The 27,342-nt window shown below is 46.2% G+C and overlaps 1 protein-coding gene and 1 pseudogene across 13 annotated transcripts in view; one reads left to right on the plus strand and one right to left on the minus strand.

Annotated features, from left to right (window-relative positions):
• Nucleotides 1-27,342, plus strand: part of FOXP1 (forkhead box P1) — a 525,702-nt gene that overhangs the window by 196,760 nt on the left and 301,600 nt on the right. The window lies entirely within an intron of this gene.
• LOC118715719 lies at nt 18,243-18,875 on the minus strand (annotated as a pseudogene).

The following is a 27,342-nucleotide window of genomic DNA, read 5'->3' on the forward strand; positions in this document are numbered from 1 at the left end:
TTATTTAGACAGTGGACCTGCCTAGCAAGGAAAATTCATTAACTGCTTTCATGCTGGTGTTGCAGATGATAATCTGGAATAGGCTGGGCTACCTGTGCTCATCCCACCACATCCCATGCCTGCCTCTGCTGAGTCCGCAGAGCAGGCCTGGGTCCCACGCGTCTCCTTGGGCATGGCCCTCAAACGGCAGTGCTGTCTGCCCCCAAGGGCTGCTGCACAACTATGCCAGACCCTCAGCTGTGCCGGGGTGGCTCGGCAGCAGTGTGTCCCAGAGATGAGCAGTGGCAGTAAGCACGTGACCATGGCTGCCTGTTGAGTTTCTGAGTGATGGTAGAAGTCACCCCACCTGCGGGTAAGAGCGGGCGGAGAGCCACTGGCTGGGCGTGTCACAGTGACGGGTGGGCACTGACCCCAGGCTTTCTTAGTACCCGCCAGGAGTCTGTCTGCTCAGTCCTGCAAGATGAAGAGTTCTGAGGTTGGTTGCACAGCAAAGCAAATGTATTTGCCACGGTTGAATGGTAACTAAAAAATATTTAAAGTGGTACATCTTATGTGTCTTCCACCACAATTAAAAAAATTTAATAAAACACAAAAAATAGAGTGTTTAGCATAAGCTTTGTTTTCACACAAGGTAGTTAACTCTGTGGAGATAATGGCTGAAAGATCTTGCCTGTTCAGAAAACACTTGTAACTTTTAATCTATTGCTATACGGTTTCATTGTTTTATTTGGACACTTTGTTCGTGTACTCTCCCCTGGGACAATTTCTGTGCGACACAGGCTCACTCCTTGCCTCTGCTCCGTGCAGGCTCTTTCTCACCAGCCCTCCCGCTCCCGCCAGTCCTCCGCTCCCGCTGCAGGAGGTGTTCCTCTTTCCTCCCTGTGCTCCATCCCAGCCTGGTGTATGTTCCATTGATTGCAGGTCTCATTTATTGAAGACGCCTGCTCGCCAGGGCCAGGGCCAGGTGTCAGGAAGGGAAGGGAGGCCCGCGGACCAGTGCGCCTCCTCACAGTGGCTGGGCCTCAGCTGGTAGGCAGGCGCCAGGCCAGCGTGTTGAATCAGTCAGGATACAGTTGAGAATTGTCCTCTGAATTTCTGTATTTTCATGAACTGTGTCTGAATGAGAAAATAAGGGAAGAAATAATACCCTTTAACTATAGGAAAAGGACACTGCCTTTGGGTTTTCTCTGGAAAGTTTCCACCATTCATTGCAGTGTGCCTCCCGTCCAGAAGAGCTGTTCATCACCTTCCCACAAAGGCAGCCATTTGCCATTTGGGCCCAGCACGCATTGAGGGCAGCACCGACCGGGTAATGGAGGACATTGGATTCCTAGCCCAGGTCCCAGCACTCCCATTCACTTGCGCTCTGTCCTGGGACAGATTATTTTCTCAGGCCCTCAGTTTACTCACCCGAGGCAGGGGCATAACTCACAGTCCTATTGCAGGGACTGAATGAGATGATGCGTGTGCAGTGCTTGGCACAGGGTCTGGGACAGAACATGATACTGTTGACTAGAGATCTCAGCAAAAGCTATTGAAGTGAAACTGGCAAAGCGCACCCTGCACTTGCGGGCTTCCTTTTAAAGTGGTGAACGTGGCGAAGAGCCGAATTCCCCAGGACGTGTGCTCATGTTTCATGGACTGAATTCACTTGAAAATTAAAAAATACCAAGTGAGGAAGCATGGGTGATCTGTTGGCTGTTGACATGTTGGCTTTTGGTTGCTGGTGACATGTTTCAGGTAATATAAATGGTAAACCGCCAAGGCTGGCTCACTCGATGTGTGGGGCCCGTCCACACCCGGAGCCCTGGGGACGCAGGAGGTGGTGCCGTGCTGTCCTGAGTCACCTGGCTGGGGCCTCGGCCTTGGGAGTCAGAGCTGGTTTGATCTCCAGCCTCACAGTAGACCAGGTCTTAAGCTTCTGGGAAAATTCTTATTTTTTAAACACTGTACACTCGATGTTCTGTCCTGATAATTCACATTATTTTTTAAAGAAAACTCCAGTCTTGCAGACTGACAAGAGGGATATAAATAGCCCCCATCGTTAGTGGTTTCTGTCACGCGCCTGGGAAACGGCCTCCACTGCCGCCTGCTGCTCCAGCCCTGTGCGTCAGGTGAACGCGGCTGAGCAGACAGGAGCTCTGTCTGTCTGCACGTCCCTTCGCTTTGTGCTGGTGAAAGATGAACCAGCCCCCCAGGCAGGTAGCTCTCAGCTGGTTAGAGCATCGTCACCATAGCTCATATTTCAGGTTCGATTCCCAGTCAGAGGAGATATAAGAATCAACCAACGAATGAATAAGTGAGTGGAACAACAACAAATCTCTCTCTCTCTCTCTCTCTCTCTCTCTCTCTCTCTCTCTCTCTCTCTCCACTTCTCTCTCAAATCAATCATTTAATATTTTTTAAAAGTTTTTTAAAGATGAACTACATCAAGTCACATACTCTAATTTATATGACTAATGGAATGAATCGCAGGGCCTATCTAAGAAATGCTGCAGAGCCACTGATCTTACTAATTTATACCCTCTCCACTTACAAAAATAAAACATGACGGCACCACATCTGCTTTCTTGTTAATAAAGGAAAAGCTAAAATCCAGTGCGTTTCCATCAAGCGGGCCTCAGCCCTCACCTCTGGACACCGCCCTGAACCCACACAGCGCCCGGAGGCCACGCAGAGCCATGCAACGTGGTGGCGTGCAGTGCTGCAGCTCTCTGGCCTGGCAGTGGGAGCAGCCCTCACGTGCCCTCTCCCCCGCCCTCTGCCTGGGCTTCAGGGGGAAGGCTGGCAGCTGTCTGAGGGCATGTTCTCTAGGATTGGAGATGTGGCTGCATGTCCAGGCCCGGAGTGGTGCAGCACCAGCAGTGCCAGCGGCTCTGCTTGAGATGTGCCGGGCAGGGGATTTTTCAGCGCCAACAAGGCTTTTCCCATGGGAGTTCTCATCAAGACAGGCCACGCTTCGCCTTTGTTTATATCGGTGCCCAGTCAGTCAGTAACAGGGATACACATCCACTTGATATATATTAAGCCACAGAAACTCTATGAGAGAGGTACGATTCTAAAAACTGATTTTGCAGGTAAGAAAACAGGTGCAGTGTGGTTGAATGACTCCTCACACTTTTTGGTTTATAAAAGGAGAGCTGGGTTTTGAACCCAGGCCCCCTTCCCCTGGAGCCATGGCTCCCGATCACTCTGCCATATGCTGTGCCTGCCCGCCTGGCAAGCGTTGTCCTGGCATGTTGATTGGCAGGCTCTAGTTGCTTTAGCATATGCATCCCCTGGGGCTGCCTGTGCTGCACGTTGAGCCTTTATACTTCGATGCCATCTAGCAGGCCCCGTTTGATCTCACTGCACTCTCAGACGCTTTGATTCTTTTTGCTAATACAAGAGCAGTGGGAAATAACTGTGTCCCAATATGACCAGGAACAAGAGCAATCACTAGCGCAGCTGGTGTCGCTTAGTGGTTGAGCTTCCACTCGAACTAAGAGGCCACCTGTCTGATTCTAGGTCAGTGCACACGCCCGGATTGCTGGCTCCATCCCCAGCGGTGGGTATGCAGGAGGCAGCCAATCAGTGATTCTCTCGTCATTGATGATTCTGTTTCTCTAATATCAACCACAATAACAAAAAACATAGTACTTTTAAAAAAAGGACAGTCGCTTAACTGGCATTCTTCTGTCCTTAGGTGATGTGCTTCTGAAGATAGTTTCTCTGGATCTGTGTGTTGTTTCCTCTGATGCGTTACTCTAATGTGCCTCACCTTGGTTACCTCCCTTACTCTGTCCTAGAGGCCTGAGCATGAAATTTGCCCATTGGGTAGGGGCCCTAGGCCTGACCAGCCATCAGTGCCCCTCCACCTCTGCTGATCGCCCGCCATGTTCCGTGCCGCCCCCTGGTGGTCAGCACACATCATAGGGAGGGATCGAACTCCTGAGGGACAATTTGCATATTAGCCTTTTGTTATGTAGGATTAGCCACTGACCCCAGGCAAGTGGCTGCACTGGGAAAAGTGCAGCCAGTGAGAAGGTCTCCTTCCCAGGGCAGTGCTGTACCTGGCACTTGCTCTGCAGGCAGGTCCAGGAATCCCTTGGTTCTTGGGATGCATTCACCTGCACAGCTTTTTGTTCACCACAGTGAAGATCCGGGTACTGAGAGCAGCACTGGTGAGCAAGGGAAGGCCTTTGCTTTCTTGGTCAATAGAATTACAAAGTTATAAGCTACATCACCTTCAAAAATAAAAAGTTAGATTTGGCCCTGACCAGTGTTTCTAAGTGGTTAGAGCATTCGATTATTCACCGAAAGGTTAAGGGCATGTACTTGAGTTGTAGGTTCGATACCAGGCCAAGACACATGTAGGAGGCAATCAATTGATGTGTCTCTCTGACATCAGTGTTTCTCTCACTTCCTCTTCCTCCCTCCATCCATTCCTTCCAATCTCTCTCTTTAAAAAAGAAAAAAAAATCAATGGAAATAAGATCCTCAGGTGAGAATTAACAACAATAAAATTAGGTTTGTAAAAACATATATAGTAAGCATGTTGAAAAACTATATAAAGCCTAGTTGCAAGAGACCACAAATAGCAATTTTACTCACAGGCTCTGAATTATCAGTACTCCTTGCTAACAAACAGTAGACTGTCTTTAACGTCTGTGGGTAACATGCTGAGCCCACCTATATGTTAGGCTTCTTTGGCCATTTGAGATGAGATTAGGTAAAAGGAATTACCATGAGGACTCAGGGTGCCAATACCCTGTGCAGTTGAAAATCCACATATAACTTTTGACTTCTTCAGAAGCTAAATCATGCCCTTGAGATCTGAAGGGATGGTCCCAGGACCCTGTGGGTAGAGTCTGCAGCCTCGCCAGCCCCTGGATGGAAGGCACACCTCAGTGCACACCCCAGCTCGGGGTCTGTGGGCTCCCAGCCGTAGGTCAGAAGCAGTCCAGGTGCTGATTGGGAAGTGTGTATAAATAGACCCAGGTGGTCCAAACCATGTTCAAGGATCATCTGTGATTTCCTGATGATTTTGAACAGTCGAATGGTAGGACAGACTTGAGAGATGGGAGAGAGAGGGTGCTCTCAGGCTTGGGCTGCGCTGGGCCCTGTGCCTGGGCATTACCCGCTGTGGATGATAACCTTTCACAAATCTGTTTTCACAGCAGCCTCAGCAGAAAGGGTCTTTTCTTACAGTGCTAGCAGCTGTCATAGAATTTGGATCCCCCTGTTTCTGTGGTTAACCAGCATGGGAATTACCTACCCTGAAGTGCTCCCTGGGTGGGGGAAGTAAAGTGTGCTCAGTCCCACCTGGTGGTGAACCTAAAGGAGGCAATGGACAGGGGTAAAAAGGCATGCTGGTTTCAGAAGAAGGGGCAGAACTCTAGTAGGGGCGACTGTGTATTTGCACCCTCAAGGCACTGTGCTTGCTGAGCAGTAAAGAAGTAGGATGAGAAGGCTGGAAGGAACCTTTGCTGTCACATGGCCCAGCTGCCCATGCTTGAGCATTCTCTGAGATTTCCCCCAGGAAGCTGTCTGCTCCATGCACGGCCCTCTCCGATGACATGCACTCCTGGTAGGTGGCCTGCCCTCAAGGAGCCAGATTTCATTCTTGGCTGCACTCCTCCGCCTAGACTTCTGTCCAACCATCCTGTAGGTTCCAAAGCAAGACCCTTGGTTTAACTTACTTCTATCTGCAGAGACAGAAAAGCCAGTGAAAGTGCGGTGATGGAGAAGCGACAAGAATACCGGTGGGTGGTGTGCATGGTGGGAGGAGACAAACTGGAAGGGCTCACAGAAACCTCAGGGGTTGAATAGGCGTTGCCAAGTAACCAAGGGGAAATGGGTAGATTGATGGATGCAGCTTCTCTTCTTAGATTAAACCCTGTCTTGGACTTGCATTTGGATTATCTAGGAAAACTGGCTTCTGAATATCTTAGCTCAGTTAAAAGGCACACACATCTCTTTAGGAGATAGCAGTGATGCTGGCAAAAGGAATAATGAGCTGCTGATGGCAGATTTGTGTCCAGGCCGGCCACCTGGCATCTTTCAGGTTACCATAGTCTTCTGTTGCCTAAGCACATGATAAATGAATGAAGGCAGCTCCCAAGGGTAAAATTTTGGTGAGTTAAATTGTAAAATTGTTAATAATACTTGCTGAAGAATTTTGAAAAGATTGGATATTGTCAGTCCCTACATTCTTGTGAACAAAAAATGTTCTGAAGGTTGGTTTTCATAGCCGATACCTGAAGATGAAAGGGTCCCTTCCACGTGGTTAAGGGTCAGGTGGAGGATGAGCAGCTCGCGCATGTGAAAAAGTGACTGGGCACTGTGACTAATTATTACTAATGGCATCTAGGATGGTCACCTCAGAGGTGGTCAGAGGCTTAAAAAGTTACTTAATCATACCATCAACCATTTGATTTTTAAATGTTTTTATATACTCTGTATAGAATATATTTTTTATAGTTTCACATGTTGCTTGTATTATAAAAATTAAGGTTATTAAAGATGGTAAGATTTAGCAAAGAACTTTAACTCCACATGCTTTTGATGCTTCCCTGAATTAATAATTTTCATGTCCATCATATTTTCTCCTTGGCCCACAATTCATCCCATATTTGGATCTTGGCAAATAATGACTTGGTTAATTAGGCAGTCTGTTAACTCTGATTATAATACTAAGTTATAACAGATCACTGTAGAAGCGATTGGATTCAAAGGCTCTTCATTTTATCAAAACAAATTTACATTTATGGACAAGTATGTTGAAATGCAGTAGGTTAAAATGATGCATTTTGTAAGGAAAGTTTAAAAAGGATAAAAATTATTTCTCCTAAGTTTTTTTTTTTAATTTTTTATTACGACATTCACATTATCTTTCACTAGGAGTATACTTAAAAGCTTGGAATTTTCATTTAAAGCTTGAAAATTATAGCTGACTCAATCCTTCTATTGCACAAATATGACGGATCATTGCATTTTTACTTAAGCATCACTTCCTATAGCAGACATGTGTGTTTCAGTCCCAAGCAACATGGGTCTGGCGCTAGACTGACATGTGGGAATGAGTCTTGACTGTGTTGGAGAATTGGTCAGCCAGTTGTAGGCTTGCTCCGGAAGGCCTTGACAGTTGGTGAATAACATGGGCCTTTGTGGTCCCTTCTCTTTCTTGTCTAACGTTCATCATCACTTGAGGACAGTTGGGGTATCAGAACCTTACTTGCTCTCTCCATCCTCACCTCTGCTCCCTTCATTCTTGTTTTAGCACATAACAATCTGTGGGAAAGGAACAAACAAGTAAACACAAGAATAATATTTTAGATCCATCAAACCCTGACATTTGTATTAATTTCCCCTCAAGATTCTATCAGAAATCAATAGCATTAAAAAAGATAGCACCTTGCCCAGCTGGTATTGCTCAGTGGTTGAGCATCAACCCTTGAACTAGGAGGTCAAGGTTGATTCTTGGTCAGGGCACATGTCCAGGTTGCCAGTTGGATCCCCAGTAGGGGGCATATAGGAGGCAGCAGACCAATGATTTTTCTCTCATTATTGATGTTTCTATCTCTCTCCCTGAAATCAATTAGAAAAGTAAGATGACACCTCACTCTTCACTTCCTCCCTGCCGTGCACACATACCCACATGTGTACATTGATGGGCACACACACACAGAACTCAGCAGCTGGCATCACGAGGTGTTGAATCGGTATTTGTTGAAGACTGAATGGAAAAATGAGAACACTGGCATCTCCCATCCCAGGCTCCTTAGACCATCTGGGACCCTGTCCAATATTCATCCAGTGGAATAAATGGAGTTGATGAGTTTAATTTTTATTTTTAAAATGGGGTCACTGAAATCTGACCTTCATGGATTATTGTGTTTTAGATTCAAGGGAAATACCCTGTTTGCCCAAAAATAAGACAGTGTCTTATATTAATTTATGCTCCCAAAAATGCGCTAGATCTTATTTTCAGGGGATGTCTTATTTTTCCATGCGCTAGGTCTTATTTTCGGGGAAACACGGTAATGTCTTATTGATTGAAGATTGGCATGGCCATAAGTCAGAAATAGGAGACCTTCATTTTTAGCTTGATTGAGTGGTGGCAGCACCTAGCGTATGCAGAACTGGCTCTTCTGAGGCAACAAGACCCAGCTCATTAGCTAGAACAGCACTTTGTTTAACTCGGGATGGAATTTGAGGTTTTATGAATTTGATTCTGTCTCTTAATTGGGAACATTTAGAAATAATCCTGGCGACCCACATTGTGGAGGCTCAGAGCTGGTTGATCAGGGGAAAGTGGTGTTTTGAGCTCTGACTTGACAGGTCTGAGTGACAGCCTGAGTAATTCAGTTTCCCTACTTCCCCGTTTCTTCTAAAAGAAACCAAATAAGGAGTTTTAAGAAACCCGAGCCATTCTGGATGATGTGAATTCTTACAGTCATTTTCAAAAGAGGTCGTTTGACAGAGAAATGTAGTCTGGGACTTTTATGTGTGAGGTAAATCCATTAGAACGTAAATGTGTTTAAAAACAGGGACTTAGTGCCGAAACCGGTTTGGCTCAGTGGATAGAGTGTCAGCCTGAGGACTGAAAGGTCCCAGGTTCGATTCCCGTCAAGGGCATGTACCATGGTTGTGGGCACATCCCCAGTAGGGGGTGTGTAAGAGGCAGCTGATCCATGATTCTCTCTCATCGATGTTTCTAACTCTCTATCCCTCTCTCTTCCTCTCTGTAAAAAAATCAATAAAATATATTAAACACACAAAAGAAAACGGGGTCTTAGTTACCTAAATGATACACATATTATAATGAGGTGTTGCCAATAGAGCAAGGGAATCCTTGTGTCTATTGGCAAACGGGTGTCCAAGGAGCGAGATAAAGAGTGAAGTCCACTTGGATTGGTAAGCATCCCTGGAAAATTCCTATCCCACATCGGTGGTCCCCATGAAGTGCTGATGGCAACATCAGCAAGCTCTCTCCATTAAGCTCTTTAATACACGGTATCTGAAGAGAAGCAGATGACTTATTGGAAGGGTGGATTCTACAGTTGTGTGGTTTATGAATTACATTTATTCCTTTAAATGAACCTGGGTGAAACAGTCACCCCTTCTGTGGGCATGGTTAACAGATGTTTACTGTAATTCTTTGCGCAGTGAAAAAACTGCCTCTTCCACCCAACAAAAACAGCCACGTTTTCTTGGCTGAATGAGAACTTTGGCGCTTGGGTCTTACTTTATATATCATGGCTCCGGCACACAGCCTCTCCAGCGTGAGGCTCAGAGCCCCGCGGCCAACATCTGCGGGAGCGCTCTGCTCCGGTGATCTATGAGGTGAGTGCGCATTCTTACACCGCTTTTGGCGGCCGCCCTTCCTCGTTGAAACCAATATCGTCTGTGCAAGCCTCTTTTTGTTTTTCTTGCATAAGCATGTCAGCCCCTCCTTAAATCTCTAAGGCTTTCATGGAGGCCTGATGACCATTTTAGGGAAGATTTTAATCATAGAAAGCTTCACCTTCTCAATCTGTGAGTTTGGTTTTTGCTGGGCTTCCTCTGAAATAAAAGGCACCTTCTTACTCGTATGTTGTGTTTGGAAGACACTTTTTCTTATTGTGTATTGGGCCTGCTTTACCCTCTCATATATATATATATATATATATATATATATATATATATATATATATATTCTTTTTTTGCTAAGTCTTGCTTTTACAAGCACTGAATGGCGGTGAACCTTTAGATGGTCCCACCCACACCTGCCATTTGTGGTTCCAGTAGGTGTTTCAGGAGCACCCCCCCTCCCCCATCTCCACTGAGTCCTCAGGGAGGTGCTGTTTGCTCCTCGGCAGCAGAAAGGAAAGCTGGATCAGAGCTCTGCTGCTCCTGCTCTTGGGAAGCTGCTCCCTTTGGAATGGAGAGCTGGTGGCTCTTCTTATGGGGCGTCCATTGCCAAAGTAAGCAGGGGCCTTGCATAGCACAGGAGAGGAAAAAAGAAGTAATATTAAGGGAAACATGTTCAAGTGGGAAAAGGAGAGCTAGAAGTGGGCAGGAGGCCATGGCTCACAAAACTAAAGCCATCTTTTTAATTCAGGTGGAAAATCAGGGTTTGATCATTTTGGTGTATTTTATAAAATAAAAAGTCAGGTTTTTTTGTGTGTGTTTTTTTTTTTTACAACTCCAAGTCTTTTCTTTGATCCTATTAAAAATAAATCTTGAGATCGGGAAACCAAAATGTATAGGCTACTTCACTGACAATATGTGGTGGTTGGAGCCTTGGGTTCTGCGTTTGTTCAGTTACTTCCTTGTGGTCTGGTTAGCGCTGAGGGATACCTGGGGGGATCCGTCGGTTTGAAACCAAAGCTGAAACTATCCAAATCTGTTTCTTAATTGGTCTGACTTGAGAAGAATGGAAGAGAAATCTGAGAGGTAAAATGAACCAAAGATGTCTACGCTGGCTACTTGGCTGATTAGTGGACATATTATTTGTCCTTTTAAATGATTCCAAATAATGCATACCATTCGACATTTTAGTGTTTCAGAATGTTTGTGGATGGCAGGCTTCGAAAATGTAGCCAATTTGCAAAACGAAAAAATTAGGATAAAAAAATACAGAACCAAAAAATAGCCTTAAAGTTTCTGATTCATTCATTCTCAAGGTTGAACATTACAAAGCTGGGGAAAATCAGCAAAGGTCTTCTTTGCCCATTCCAGGTACTTGTGCCTAAATGCTGCTGGGAAGGAGGCAGAGCCCAGGAGCATTCTGGGTACTGGCATGTGTCTGTCACACCCAAGGGGAGGAATCAAGGCCTCAAGGCCAGGCTCATGAGCATCTGATGGGAGAGAATGGGAACCGGGGGGGGGGGGGGCGCGGAGGGGTCTGGCGCGGACTGTGCGCAAAGGGCTCTTTAGCCTGTGGAAGAGCTCAGCTGCGAAGCCCTCTTCCCCTCAGTGTTGCCACAACTGTGCCGTGGAGTCAGGCTTGCCTTCATTCTGTTTGATTCAAAAAATGTAATTAAGATTTAAAAACTTACATGAAGGAAAACCCCCCGAAGCCTACCCCTCACTCCCCAAAAAGGGGAAGCAAAGCTATGTAAAGCATAAGATTATTCTTAGATGATGGTTCACTGCTCTCCCCCGCCCGAAGCCCGTAAAAGGATTGTCAGCAGCGCCTGAGTCGTTTCTCTGCTGGAAAATGGGGTTGGAAATCAGGGCCTGTGCACACCGGAAAGGAAATGAGTTCGACTTCCTTTCAGTTCTTAGGGCAGGCTGCGTGCCCTGGCTTCTTGCGTGGTTCTGTCTTTTGGGTTCGCCAGACTGTAAGTAGTGGCAGATGACATCTCTACAGTAGTAGGCAGTAGGAAGGGCCCCCACAAGAATCAGAGCAGAACTAGCAACCCCAAAAGCCTTGTTCAGTAATTTAGTGCTGCAAGTTACCAGGTCTCACTGAGTCGGCTCCTAGCGGGAGCAGCACACTAGCACTCTCTCACTGACCCCTGACCAGTACTGGGATGTTGTGCTCCAGACCAGCAAATGGAGGTTCAGAGAGGCCGGCTCTGTTAGCTCACCTGGGGCTGTGGAGCACGGAGCTGAAACGAGCCAGAACTGGAGCCCCGTGAGCACGGATGCCAGGGCCAGTCTCCTGTCGTGAAGGTGCTGCGCTGTGGGATGCCAAGGGGGTTGGGAACGGGGGGGTGGGGGGGGGCTGGGAAGGGAGTATGGGACTCTATATTATTTTTGCTACTTCCTATAGGTCTACAATTAATTCAAAATTAATCTTTTAAATGGCAGATCTTATACATGTATCAAGATCTATTTGCTGCTGAAATCCAGTTAATCCACATGTCTGCCTTCTTAGACCCCTTGCCCAGCATGGGGATGGACTCTGTCCCACTGCCTCACGATTGGCTATGGCTCAGTGTACTTAGGGACTAACATTTCTCCTGGCTTCTCAATGCTCTTCCTACCGTGTCCTCATGTCCCCCCCTCAAATGTCCCTGCCCTGACCTCAGGGAGGCAGAGAGACACCCCCCCTCCCCCGGTAGGTCTCCTGGGAGTCTCTCAGTAAATGTTTTCTTGAAAAGAGAGATGGTCTGAGATTATTATGGTTTTCATAATGAATTTGTAATGCCTGATGAATGCATGGAGATGCACTGTGCATCTGAAAAGCAGACTGGCAATGGGAAGACAAACATTTACTGGCTTACAGCATCCTATATAATAAAGAACTAATATGCTAATTAAACCAGATGGTTGAACGACCTTTTGGTATGACCTCCTAGAATGACCAGTGGGCGAGGCCAGTGAGCCTGTGCCGCCAGGCCAGCTATGGTGGTGTCAGTGTCCCCCTTCCGCAGAGGTGGCGGGGGAGGCGGTGATGCAGGCCTGGTCCTGGTTCTGGCACCGTGCTTTCCACAGAAGCAGGCGAGGGGAGCGAGTCTAAGCCACAGTCAGACATCCCCTAAGGTCTCCTGGGCTGCCAGAGGGTTGTCTGACTGCCAGCTTAGGTCTGATCCCCTGGGGAGTGGGCCTAAGCTGGCAGGTGGACATCCCCCAAGGAGTCCTGGACTGCAAGAGGGCACAGGCCAAGCTGAAGGACCCCCTGAGTGCACTAACAGGCCTCTTGTGTAAATATAAGTCACATTATTTGTGTAGCAGATAAACAACTAGACTCAAATTCAAAAAACTATCTTTTAAGGCCATATCTTCTGCTAATTTATGTGATCTCAGTTCCTTTTTTTGGGAAATTATTAAGTAGAGAATTATGTTCTACAAAAACTTCCATGCATAAATAATTTTGTCACATTCTGTGTAACAAAACTTCAAATCTGTATCTTTACTGAGTAAAAATTTTTACTCTACATTTGCTTGGTCTTATGACTGGATAATCAAGCTCCAGGGAATATATTGGTAGATCTGTTAAGTGATTGATTAACTCAAATTATTTGAAATCTTTTTCTGTTTTAATAAAGATGTTTATAGCTACAAGTTTTCTCCTCAACACTGCTTTACCTAGACTCTCATAAGCTATGTCGTTGTTTTCATTCATCTCAAAGTATTTTTGTTTTATCGTATCTTTTTGTCCTGTCTATTATTTAGGAATGTGTGGTTTAATTTCCATGTTTGTTAATTTCTCAAATTCTTTGTGTTATTTTTAATTCCAATCCATTTTAATTAGAGCCTATATTTTGTATTACTTCAGTAATTTTTAATTTATTGAGGGTTTTTTATGGCCTAGCTGATAGTCTATATTAAGAGTGTCCATGTGTGCTTGAGAAGAGTATATCATGTTATTGTTGGGTGGACTTTTCTATAGGTTTCTGCTGAGGGTCTGTGGGTGTCTGCTAGATGTCTATAGATGCCTGTACGTGTCTGTAGGTGTGTGTGGGTGTCTAGATGTCTGGTAGATATCTGTAGGTGCTTGTAAGTGTCTATGGGTGTCTGTAGGTGCCTGTAGGTATCTGCTAGATGTATAGTAGATATCTATAGGTATCTGTAGGTATCTGCTAGATGTATAGTAGATATCTGTAGGTCCCTATAAGTGCCTGTAGGTGTCTGTATGTATCTGTAGGTGCCTGTAGGTATCTGCTAGATGTATAGTAGATATCTGTAGGTATCTGTAGGTATCTGTTAGATGTATAGTAGATATCTGTAGGTCCCTATAAGTGCCTGTAGGTGTCTGTATGTATCTGTAGGTGCCTGTAGGTATCTGCTAGATGTATAGTAGATATCTGTAGGTGTCTGTAGGTGCCTGTAGGTATCTGTGGGTGTCTGTAGATGCCAATGGGTGTCTGTAGGTATTTGCTAGATGTATAGTAGATATCTATAGGTATCTGTAGATATCTGTAGGTGTCTTATAAATGTTTGTAGGTGTACATAGGTGTCTGGTAGATATCTGTAGGTGTCTATATGTGTCTGGTAGGTATCTGTAGGTATATGTAGGTGTCTATAGGTGTTTGTAGATATCTGTAGGTGTATGTAGGTGTCTGATAAGTATCTGTATGTGTATATAGTATCTATGGGTGTCTGGTAGAATTCTATAGGTGCCTGTAGGTGTCTGCTAGATGTCTATCTGTCCTTGATATTGCTTGTGTCTTCTATTTTCTTATTGATCTTCTGCCTAGTTCTAGGCAGTATTGTTAGTGGTGTATTGAAGTCTCCAGCTATTGTTGAATTGTCTGTTTCTCTCATCAGAGACCCTATTTTGTAGGTAAAGACTTTCTTGAGACCAAAAAGAGCACTCTTTGTTATGTATCTGCTTCCAGTACTTCATTCAGTTTTAAGATTTTAAAATTACTAATGGAAAAGCTTAGTTTTATAATGGCACTGATAGAGGTGTTTAGGCCATATTTGCAGGCACAGAAGAGTGAAGGGTGGTGGCTCATGTATTTTATTGTTGTGCAGCCAGTAGAGTCCAACTGAGGGCAAATGGACATGGCCTTCAGTAGCGGGTGCCGGGGCTCTGACTTAACCGCTGTAAGTCATGTTTCACCTCTATGCTTCACTGGCTCCATGGACACGGACTAACCCAAAGCAAACATGTTCCATGGGGAAAATATACCTTTTTTTTTTTTTTTTTTTTTTTTTTTAAAGCAAATTAGAATAAAATGGAATTTTCTTGTTGTTCCTAAATCTATGGCTCTACTGCCCCTTCTCTGTATGGGCCACATGGCAAACTCCAGGTGCATCTGTCATACAGAAATTGCTTTTCTGCCCAAACACAGAGACGTGAAATAAACCAATTTGGGCACAAGTAGTATATGCTAGATTTACTTAGTGTCCATCAAGTGTCTTCCTTCGCTCGTGTATTAGGGAGAGTCCGGAGTTGGAATTCCCTGCCTCGGCTCTGGTGCACACACAGCTCCCCCGTGGACAATGGAGCTGCTTGCTGATTGTTTTTGCTGGCAGTATTATGGCCAAACATTGATTTTTTTTTTCCTTTGCAGCAGTATGTTAAATTTGTTCTAGACATATGTCAATGAGAAAGCAGGGGGTGGGGCAAACACACACGTATGTAAAAAAAGAATTCCTCACTGAATACATTTTTAAAAGGCATTTGTCTTTGATTTCTTTATTTCTTTAGCCATTTTGTTATCCTTAACCACATTTCGGTATTTATCAATGAGCATTGAAATCGTTTAGCCATGCTTTAAATTCACTCTGAGTGAAACGTGGTTTTTCAGAGGAGATTGTACATGTTAGAGACATTTTCCTTGTCTGTCATCTGGGAACATATGTCATAGGGTTGATTGTTGGTGGAGGAAGCCAAGAGGCTCTGTGACTTAAGTTTCTCTGAGGAAGGAATCATTGTCTTTGTTATTTCTTTCTAACTTGTGGCTTCCCTACCTGCTGAGCTACCTATGGCCGTCAGCTAACCACTATAGTCCCGTACTGCTGCCAGCATTCTCGGTTCACAAATACGAAGTAAACAGAAAACCTTGCTAATTTGAGCCCAGTTGGAACCTTAACGCTATAATGAAGAACTAATTTGAAAGCAGACAGAATTAGAGCCAGCTTTTAAATGATCTTAAGGAATTGAGAGTAAGAATGGTGTTATGCAAGAGTGAGATGCTGACACATGGAGGAATAAAGCTGAGAGAAGAATCCTCATGGAGCCGTGGGAATGGCAGTCTTACTTGGGTTGCCTCCCAGGCCGATCTACGTGTGGGGATGATAACGTACCTTAGAGGCAGGCTTGTGGTTGAAATGCTCTTGATAGATTTTGACAAATTAAACAGCGGTAAAGATGCTTGGAAGGAAGTTAGCCACGTCTTTACCATTATTTGTGTCAATGAACTAGAAATCATTGGTTAATTTGCAGTTCTTACAGTTTTATGATAACTGCTGTTGTTGTGCATTTAACCATGTGTGGCATCAACTCAGTGGGATACATCTTATGTTGTCAGCTACCTTTTGACATCATAATGGATTTCAGTTGCCAAATCTTTCTGGACAGAATAAGATTGGAAGAGCTGTACGGAATGTTTGGATCAGACCCAGACACAGAATGTCTGAGGGCCGCTCTGAGATTAAAGAGCTCCGACAGCAGTGTAGGGGAAATGAGGCCTTGTTGATTCTGTTTTTATTCTTTTGTTTGCCCTCACCCCATCCTAGCATCATGGTCCTGGAGGCGCCTTTCTTCGGGCATTAAGTGAGCTGTTCTTAGATGTGGCGTGTGGCCTGATGACCAGATGGGCTCAGACCGCCACGCCCTTTAGCTTTGGTGCCCTGAGTGCCACTTGTTGGCGCTGGAGCACGGGTTCCATCGTCTTGTTTTTCCTCCTCATGCTTTAGCATTGATCACATTATTTCACAGAATATTGATATTGTCCTTGTGTGATTAAAGACCTTGTTGGAAGGGAATTTTGTAGCTACAATGATTCTTTCCTCCCTCCCTTTTTTCTGCTTTATTCAAAATGCCTCCTTAATAATTGTCCTATTCTATGGCTATTATTCTGGACCTGCCAATAAGGGAAGAGGATTAGTGGACACCCCTGCCTTTTTGTATATTTGTTCTTTGAGATTTTTCTATTCTTACCTTTAGATTATTTATTTTTAGATCCTCTGTTCTATGTGTAACGTCCTGTGCCTTAGTGCCTTATTCGGAGTTTCCATTTGGCAGGGACTCTGCTACTTTATGTTGCCATAGCCTTGCCTTCTCTTGATGTCTAACAAATGTTCACAGTGACTAAAATGACCAGTTAACCATCTATAGACAGGAAGAGTTTATTAAGCTTTTCTAGCACTGCTGCGTGCCCTTGAGAGGAAAGTTTCTTGTATCACAGAACAGCACTTTTAAATCAGATCCATGGACTTGTTGGACTCGTGCTACTTAATGCTGGGAAAAGGTTTTACATTTCCCATTTCCCATCTGGAAAGTGTATTCCTTTGTCATTGCTTCAAGAAATAGCCAATATTCGTGTATTTGAAATAAATTCTAATAAATGCAGTTGTGTAATGTATTTGGGGGATAAGCACTCATAACAACCATTCGAGTCAAGAAACCAAACTTTTCCAGCCCCCTGGAAGCCTCTCAGGTGCTGTATTCCACTTCCAGCGCCTTCCAGAGGTAACCAGGGCTTTTATAGCAGTCATTTCACTTGATTATTTTATCATGTACATGTGTATCCATAGACACCATAATTTAGTACTGCCCCGTTTTGTAAAAGTTGACATGACTTCTAAGTTTCTTAATGTACAAGTTTCCTCTCTTCCTCTCTTCTCTTCGCACTGCCCTTCTGGAGAACCGGCCACTTGAGCGGTAACTTCCGAGAGTCGGTCGCCTGCCTCTCTGGTCCTCTCCTTTTTCTGCACCTCGGCGCTGGGCTCAGAGGCACACATCCGATCCCTTGGCAAGACTCTAAGTGATGGTGTGTTCTTCCATTCAGGAGGGACATACTCTCTTATTCTTCTTTTTGTAGTGTTAACAGTCATTAATGCTCACTGCCTCGATTGATCAATTGCAAAACGATGATATTCTAATTCTGTTGTATTAGCTGGAATGCTTTTGTAATTTTCATCTATTCTTTGGTTATTCGGTGAAACTCTTCATGTAGAAATAAAGGATAGCCAGGCTGACATGGCTCAGTGATTGTCAACCTATAAACCCGGAGGTCACAGTTTGATTCCTGCTCAGGGCACATGCCTGGGTTGTAGGCTTGATCCTCAGTGAGGCAAACGATCAATGGTTCTCACTCATCATTGTTGTTGTTTTTTTCTCTCCCCCCCTTCCAGTCTGAAATCCATAAAAATTTATTTAAAAAAAAGAAAAAGTTTGGCTCAGTGGCTATCGGGTCAGCCCGAGGACGAAGGGTACCTGGCTTGATTCAGGTTAAGGCCATGTACCTCGGTTGCAGGCTCAGTCCCCGGCCCTGGTTGAGGTCTGTGCAGGAGGCAACCAATGTGTCTCTCTCACATTGATGTTTCTCGCTGTGTGTCTCTCCCCCTCCCTTCCACTCTCGGTGAATATCAGATCAACAGAAAAATATCCCTAGGTGAGGATTACCAAAGGAAAAGAAATAGAGGACAAATGCCTGGTTCTTTCCAACTGTCTACACATTTTAAAACTAATGAATTGGTTATATATTACCCTCTGAAAGCAACCAGTAACTGGAGCCCAAGTAACTGGAAGGACCAGAACGACTGGTCGCTATGATGCACACTGACCACCAGGGGGCAGACACTTAACAGAGGAGCTACCCCCTGGCGGTCAGCGCGCTTCCATAGCCAACCTCCCCCAGCAGGCCAATTAATTAATAGAAATCAATTAATAGAGCAGTAGATAGACATGTAATTGCAATCTGTCTATTCAAATGTCCAATCCAATTTCTTCTTCACTTTTTCCCTCCCTCAAGAAAGTTGATTGACTCAGTTTGTTTAACTCCTGCTGCAGTGGCTTTAAACCTGCAGAGTCACACCTGTGCACCTGAGGCCTTATTCCGCATCTGTCCCCAGTAACATCAGGCAGCCTCCAAGAGGCCTCCTCTCCGCTCTCTGGGTGCAGACCTGGGAAATAAGTTCTTTTACGCAGCCTGTCCACAGGAGTCTCACAGCCACACTTGTGTTTCCAGTGAGCTGCTCACAGCGCGCCCTCTGCACCTGGGATCTGCCATCAGCTCTCTTTGCTGTCATCACAGCTAATGTTTTCGGCGGCCGGATAGGTGAGTTATGAGTGAGTGAGTCACTGTGCTGGAATCCAGGGACTTGTTGGCTCCCTTCTTCTGTGACAGGACTGCACAGTCTTTCCTCTGACAATCTGGTACTCACATAAAGGCATCCTGGTTAGTAGCCTTAAAGGCATACGAATTCCACATGGTAGAGCTGACCCTCTGGTGAAAAAAGGATAAAGTAGTGTCAAAGCCATGGCTGGCACCAGGGGCAGCATGTTAGGGCGCCCACTGCTTCAAGCATGGTTTCTGGGCCCTGTTTTCCTTCCATAGCAGGTGCGCCCAGTTCTCCTTATGCAGCAATCTTCTGGTTTTTACCGTAGTGGTCTAAAACTGTGCCGAACGCGATTTCAATGCTTGTAAAGTTCTTTAGACTTGTTCTGTGGCCTAGATTATTATCTCTTTTGGAAAATGTCCCCTGTGCATTTGAGAAGAATGTGTCCTTTTGCTGTTGGATGGAATCCTCTAACGTAGGGGTGTCGAACTCAATCAGAGAAGGGGCCAAAATCTAAAATCCAGCCTAAATTGCGGGCCGAATGGTTTACTGAACAGTCATAAACTGTCATTGTGATGGAAACGCAGCGGAGTGCAGTGATGACAGCGCGGTGCGGGCCACATTGCAAGGCCTGGCGGGACGGATTTGGCCCGCGGGCCTTGTGTTTGACACATGTGCTAACGTGTCATTTTAGGCCGATGCTTCCTTATTGATTTTCTGTCTGATGACCTATCCCTGCTGTAAGTTGGGTATTAAAGCCCTCTAGTATTTTTGTGATGCTGTCTATTTCTCCCATTAGGACTGTTAATACTTGCTTTATATACTCAGATGCTCCTATGTTTGGTGCATAAACATTGTATCTTCTTCTGTGATTGACACTTTTTAGTATATTTAACACTTTTCTTTGTCCTTTACTACAATCTTTGTGTTAAAGCTTATTTTGTCTGATATAAATATAGCTACTCTGGCTTTCTTTTGATTTCCATTTGCATGAGATATCTTTTTCCATCCTTCGCTTTCAGTGGCTGTGTGTTCTTACATCTAAATTGAGTTTCTTGTAGGCAGCATATAGCTGGGTTTTATTTTTCTTCCTGTTCAGCCACTCTGTCTTTTGGTAGGCAAGTTTAATCCATTTATATTTAAAGAAATTATTGATAGTTATGTGTTTATGGTCATTTGTTGTGACATGTAATAGGGCTAGACTTAATGTAAGGAGATATCAGTGTCTGGTTGGATCATTTATTCCAACTATTTCAACCATCACCACCCAGCGGGTTGCTGAGGTCACATGCTAGCTATTCAGTCAGCACCAGGCTGATGTGCAGGTTGGCCACAGGTAAGGTTACTGAGAATTGAAATGAGCCACGTTGGCCATTCCAAACTATCAGTCTCCTGGGCAAAATGGAAGCTAATTAGCAGTGGATAGAGGTAGACATTTCTTCCTTTCACATCCTCCCCGCCCCACTGCAACTGGTATTGGATACCAGTTTTATCCAGAACTCTGCCAAATGGACAGAGAGGTATTTGGGAAGCAAGCCCAGAGAAGCCTACAGCTTGTTTGTTTGAGGCCTGAAGCCCCTCTTCGCTGCACTCACATACTCCAGCGGTATCTCATGTGGAAGGTTTACTTTGAGGAGCAAATAACACTATTTTATGGCAGACTTGACCAACTTTCTAGTTGGAATGTGACAGGGTTATCTGCTAGTACCAGGGAGCTCTTGGCCTCCAGTAGCCCTCAAGGCCTGCGGTTCTTACATATTGACACACAATCTTTTCAGTTGTCATTTTTCTTGAATCTACTTATTTCACCAATGAAAAATAATTGTAAAAATTCCTAATGCTGGTGAGTGGACTTCCTGATGCAGTTTTAAATAACAATATCTGAAGTGCTTGAAAGACCTTCTATCAAGAAGGATGGGGAGGTTCTGGGAGGACATTTCTTATTCAGAAAAAATTTTGCATCTTGGTCATAAAAATATAAGCATATATGTGTAGCTGATTTGAAAGAGCTAATTATAATTAACAAAAGAGTAAAAGCTAGGTTAGAAGTACTTTGAGATGCCAGTATAATGTTTTACCAGTAAACACACTCATCCATACACTCTCATGTCTCATAGAATTGAACTACTTTTTATAGGAAGTCATTTGCTCTCTTATAACTTTGAGAAATTGATTGGTGGTCAGATTTTATAGTCAGTGGGTATATATTTAAACACTAGAGGCCTGGTACATGAAAATTCATGCACTCGCGGGAAGTCCCTCAGCCCGCCTGCACCCTCTTGCATTCTGGGACCGCTCAGGGATGTCCACCTGCTGGCGTAGGCCCGCTCCCCAAGTGATTGGGCCTAAACTGGCAGTCAGACATCCCTCTAGCAGTCCTGGAGCCCTTGGGGGATGGGGAGTGAGCGTAAGCCATTAGTCAGACATCCTTAGCGCTGCTATAGAGACAGGATAGGCTGAGTGGAGCTCCCCCTGTGGGAGCCCACTGACCACCCAAGGGCAGCTCCTGCATTGAGCGTCTGCCCCCGGGTGGTCAGTATGTGTCATAGCACCCAGTTGTTCCAGTTGATACACCTTAGGGGTCAATTTGCATATTACATTTTATTATATAGGATGGTTCAGCTAGGAAATCTGTGGCAGCTAGGAAATCTGGTTCATCCCAAGAGTCATCCCCCCCCCCCTCTCTCTGAGTCACAGCATGGCTTCCTTCTTCCCTTTCAACTGCTCCTACACTGTTTTTTCAAAGCCATCCCTTCACAGCATTTCTGAAGCCATCTTTGTTTTCTCACCTCTGGTTTGGTTTTTACCTCTTTTCTTCAACAAGGCTCTCTTGTCTCCAACTTTGGGAGACAGTGTAGCATAGTGGTTGAGACATTGGCTTCTAGTATAGATAGTGGGTTCAAGTCTACGATATGCCATTTGTTATGTGTATCACTTGGACCTACTTACCTTGCTAGGTTTTACTTTCCTCATCTGTTAAATGAAAATAACAACAGTGTAGAGCTGTACCTTATATACATAAAGTGTTGTTTTCTAATGATCCCTTTTCTCCCTCCTCTGCTCTTATTGGTTTGGTTTATCACCTTCTCCCACCTCCTTCTGTAGGTTCCTCCTGGTTTAGAACTCTTCCGGGCTCTCCTATATTCAACAACCTAGCACAACCCATCCTTCGAAACTCCCACAGCCTTTGTTTTCTTCCTTCCTCTCAACTCCTAGTGGGTTTAGGGATTTACTTAAAACGTAACCAAATATTTACCCATCTAAGACATGCAACTAGTGAGCATGACCAGAAAGCCTTTCTAGCTATCATTGCATTTCACTAGACAAAGTGGGATTGTGTGCCCAATACCTGACCACAAACTCTCCCTTACTTCCTCCCATTACATTTTTCACAAACGCTTTCTCCCTCCTGAGGAACTGCCCTGGGTCTTGTGTGGGGCACCAGACACTATCCGCTCTGCCACCACAGTCATTATTAAACACTAGGGGCCTGGTGCATGGAATTTGTGCACTTGGGGGAGGGAGGCACTCAGCCTGGCCTGCACCCTCTCACAGTCTGGAAACCCTTGGGGGATGTCCAACTGATGGCTTGGCCTGCTTCCTAGACAGCCATTAGTTGGATACCTTAGCGCTGCCACAGAGGTGAGAGAGGCTGCTGCCACTGCAGCTGCGCTCACCAGTCGTGAGCCTGGCTTTTGGCAGAGCAGTGCTCCCCCTGTGGGAGCACACTGACCACTAGGGGGCAGCTCCTGCATTGAGCATTTTCGCCCTGGTGGTCAGTGCATGTCATAGCAACTGGTCATTCTGCTGTTTGATTGATTTGCATATTAGCCTTTTATTATATAGGATAAATATGAAACTCAGGTTGCTACCATGCATTTTTTTTCATCATTGAGAGATTCATTATAAATATCATTAGATTGTTGTTTTTCATCCATGTTTCTTTTTATGATTTTCACATGGATTTTCAACCATTGGGTATGTACAGAACAACCCTTGTGAATACCAACTCCTTCAATTGGCAGGCTCTTTGGCACAGGACACGGGTGAGGGTGACCTAAAGGAGAGGGTCCCATCTCACTGTTCCGAAGAAGAGGAGAGGGCATATTCCATGCACACTGGCCTCCTTCTAATATGACCAGACTGCTTAGTGCGCCATATAAGACAGTGGAACGAAAAGAGGGTTATTTTCCCTATTTGAACTCAAAAAAAAGAAGTGACACTGCCTCCCCGAAGAGTATTCTCTGTTTTGCATACACTGAATGTAACACACCATATTTTGTCTTAAAGTCTTAAAACCCACCTGGTATCTGACACGCAAAGACCTCATTTACCGGGTGTCCTTTCTCCATTCCAACTCCACACAAATGTTTCATAAAAAATGATGCATTTTGTAGGAAATGTCTTTATCTGCACTTGGTATAAAGTTTGCTTTAAGTCCTACACAAGTGTTGCTGGTCAAACTTAGAGTGAAACCAGAGGTCAGAACTGTCCTAGGAACTAAGAGGGCTTCTTCCTTGTTTTCTGGTGTTCAGGGTTCGAAGCCATAGGACAGCAGCCTCAGGACTATTATATTTGGTCTGCACAACATCCTATCCAATGAAGAGGGAATATGTTAATTGACCCTCCCACCCTCAAAGATGGTGGCACCCACAGCCATAAGATGCCGATGCCCAGTTCCCTCAGCCCTGCTGGGGTGGTAGGCACATGGCATGGCCAGGCCCACTCCCAGGCAGGTCAGGCCGCTCTGTGCACCTGCCTCTGGAGTCCCTCAGTCCCCTCAGCCCCCAGCCACCCAGGGCCAGCCTAAAATTCAGGCAAGCCACTGATGGTGGCTGCCCAGCCGCCCAAGGCTCAGATAGCTAGGGCTGGCTGAGGCTTGTGCTGCCGGCAGTGGCAGCAGCAGAGGTGTGATGGGGTTGCCTTACCCTGATCTTCGGGTTGCCTCCCTCCCCTGAGGGCTCCAGGACTGTGAGAGGGGGCAGGCCAGGCTGAGGGACCCCCCTCCAGTACGTGAATTTTCATGCATTGGGCTTCTAGTTTTAAAATAATGTGTATTGGGTGCCAGCATTTAAATATGAGATTATACCTAATACAATTTCTGAAATTATTTTGTGAAAATTTGTAGCTATATTGGGGTCACATTCCCCAGTGGCTGCAGCCTTCAGAAGGGTCTGGTGATGCCCTCCTCTAGGTGCTGAGCTCCCCCTGCACCCTCTGTCCTGTCCAGGCAGGCCCGGGAGGGCTGCTCTTGGCCTTACGTAGGAAAGGAAAACCAAGACAGTGGCATCAGAGACTAAACAAAACGTTGAATGTGTCTTTTTGAGACTAAGACAATATATGATTTTGGAAATCTGTATAAGTTATGAAGTGTATATATACAACCTTAGGAATACAAATGTAATCTAACCCTGTGTCCGTATTATGAATTATTATAAACTTATGCAGCAGTTCTGCTCTTCTGACTGTCCGGCAGCCTCTCACTCTAGTCCTCTCCCCTGTGACTGAGACATGGGCGCCCTGTCGGACAATTTTCTCCATGAGAACAGGCACTCAGGGCTGCTGGCGAGCCTACGGAGGTGCACTGGTGTGCCTGTGGGCGAGCCCGGAGGGAGCCCTTGGAGAGCACTGTCCTGTGGCTGTTCTGACAGGGTGGGGCCTTTCCTCTGTGGGAGTTCTGCTGGCACTAGCTCTGCTCACCCCTGGCTTTCCCGCAGCCCTGGAGCCCCGCCCCTCCTGGCCCTGCCTTCCAGGCACCTCTGAAAGGCCCTGGCTGACTGGCCCTAGGACAGACTTGTCAGGCTGGGGTCTGTTTTTCCTTCCCTGATGCTCAGATTCATTTCTAGGTCATGTTACTGGTGTCTTGGAAACTTCTATTCCTCTCCCTGCTGGGCCCTGGGTGGGGCCAGGCCCCAGGCACTTCACCAGGACCCAGCTCTGGCTGTCTTGCTGGCTTCAGCCCTGCTGCACGTCACCTTGGAAGCAGGGCTGAGGTCGGGCATGGGGCAGGGCATGGGGCAGTGTTGGGGCCAGCACAGTGGGGAGCACCGGGGGCAGTGGCCTGGGCAGTGCCGTGAGCAGCTCCGGGGGCAGTGGCCTGGGCAGTGCAGTGAGCAGCTCCGGGGGCAGTGGCCTGGGCAGTGCAGTGAGCAGCTCCGGGGGCAGTGGCCTGGGCAGTGCAGTGAGCAGCTCCGGGGGCAGCGGCCTGGGCAGTGCAGTGAGCAGCTCCGGGGGCAGTGGCCCGCTCAGGGAGACAGCCGCTGGCTCTGCACTTCCAGGCTCCCAGTCCGTGCAGCTCCCGTGTGGACAACCACCAGCATGGCTTCTCTCGCTTGCCATGGCTGGTCCTGCAGGAAATCCACACTCTCCTGTGCCTGGAGGCCTTTCCTGGATCCCACACCCCTCCAGGCTCCGCCTCACTGCCCCCTGAGGCCCTGGCAGCTATCACCTGCGCAGGAAGAGTGCCCCCCGACCCCTGGACTCAGGTGTTTCTTGAGGAGCCCATGCCTTTGTGCCTGGGGTTCGCCCCACCTGCCCCCCTTTCTGCTGCAGAGAAACAAAACGTACCTGTTTCTCAAGAAGCTGAGCTCCATAATGCGGTCCTGGGACAGCCGGGGTGTGAGCACTCCGCCCTGGCCTGTCCTCCTTCCAGACCAGAGCTGCTGGGAGCACCTTCCCAGGTGACAGGGTCCACACGTCCGAGATGGAGCCACACGTGAGCCCGGCAGCACGTGGGACCTTGAGCACTAGACATCTGACAATAAGGAACTGGAGTTTTAGCTTCCATTTAACTTTAGATTAAAAAACCATAAGTGGTTTAATTAAAATACCACTAATGACGACTGTTTTGGACAGCACAGACCTAGACGATGAGCTCCTGAGTTCCAGTGGCACACAGTGGGTCTGACCGTGGCTACGTGACCGAATGCATAAGGTAGAAGCTGAACCAAGACAGCCTTTTCCGTGGTTCACACGCTCTCCACACCCAAGTGCAGGTCCTGCCGGGACAGACACGCCGCCGTGACTCTCAGCTCTCCTTACCCCACTTATCGGACCAAGAAATGATCGAGGCTCAGAGAAGTTAAATGACTCGGCCAAGTCATAATGATGTACCAGAAGATTCATCAACTGCCTTTAATTACATTGTAAACAACACATTTCTTCTGATATTTTTAGTTCTGGGCTTCTGAGGAGGTGAGCCCCCAAGAGAATGTACTCTGGCCCTTGTCATTCCATGCTTCCTGAGGATGGCTTTTCCTTCGGTCACTGATGTTTCATTATCCCTTGAGTCTGGGCTGTTGTTGGCTGGTACCAGGCGTGTTGTTCTACCACCATGGTGGAATCTGCCAGCCATGGCCGGTTCCGGTGTGCCCTGGCAGCCTGCCCACCCACCATGCAGGTGGCTGTGTGGCGTGGACGTGGACATGCTGGCCGGGTTTGTGATGAGACTATGAAGTGAAGGGTAGCAGCCACAGGCCAGGAAAGGGGGTGGCATGAATGCTCATTGAGGCCCTAATGTTACAACCTGGAAGCTGCTTTCTCGTGCAGTTTACATCAGGTGCTGTTAGAAGGGGGAGGGTAATTGCATTTTTGGTGCAGAGGGAATCTCAATTCTTATTTATAAGATGGCTATTTGATTAAATCCTTATAGCTTCCTTGTTCATTCTATTTTCTTTGCACTGTATTACGAACCATAAGATGATTTTACTTCAAGGGAGCATAAAATATTTTTCTTCAAATTAAATCTCAGCCATTCACATAAATATCAGCTGTGATAATGTTTTTTTATCTTCAGAGTTGTGAACAAATACTGTACAGATACTACTTGCTTGACTTCACCTTGCTGAGCACCTTTAGTGGGAAGAGGAAATAAGATTATTTACTGAGAAGAGTTGATTTTATGAAGGAACCAAAGAATTGTTGGCATTAACTTTGTTTATCAGAATTAATCAGTTTTACCGATTCAGGAAGGTATATTCGTGTTACACCTGTAATACATTGTATGCGAGTTATATCTAATTAATCAGTAAGAAACCAAGAAGTAGATATATTCGGTGCCCTTAATAGAATGGACGCCGGGTTCCCAGGAGAAGCTGCTGATGAGAGCTTGACGTGTGGTGGAACCATTGCTGCGTAAGCAGGAGCACCGGCGCAGGTGGCACAGGAAAGCGGAGATCTCAGGAGACTCAGAGCCTGGCTCTCGGAGGGCGTGGCGGTTGCGCCCAGCTTGTGGGACAGCAACTTCCCTGGAAGAGGGCAGAGTGGCGGGGCTGCTCTTGCAGTGTGCATGTGTGCACTGTTTCTGCTGCTGGTGGGATGGAAGAGAGGAGCAGGCAGCGGCCCTCCGAGTGCCTTTGGACATTTCAACTTGGCTTTCTGGGCCGCAGGAAGCTAAGGGCACTTAAAGCAGGGGTGCGGCTTGCATCTGGGTGACATGCAACATTTGAGCATTCACATTCATTTTCAGATGCATCGCAGGGTCAAAAATACCAAGATGTGGCAAGGGAAGCTGTTCAGGAACTGAGCGAACTTAGCTTACATTGACCAGGGTCGTTCATCTTCTGCACGAGCAGGTTGGAGGCTGGAGGCAAGCCAGAGTCCCAGTGGGACCCTGGAGCGAGGACGCGTCCACCCAGCACGGCCAGGGGCCGGGGAGCTGAGGCGGAGCGCTGAGTGCCTCCTGGCAGAGCT

The sequence above is a fragment of the Pipistrellus kuhlii genome, unplaced genomic scaffold, assembly GCF_014108245.1.
Source record: "Pipistrellus kuhlii isolate mPipKuh1 unplaced genomic scaffold, mPipKuh1.p scaffold_m20_p_11, whole genome shotgun sequence".
In the NCBI taxonomy this organism is placed as follows: Eukaryota; Metazoa; Chordata; class Mammalia; order Chiroptera; family Vespertilionidae; genus Pipistrellus; species Pipistrellus kuhlii.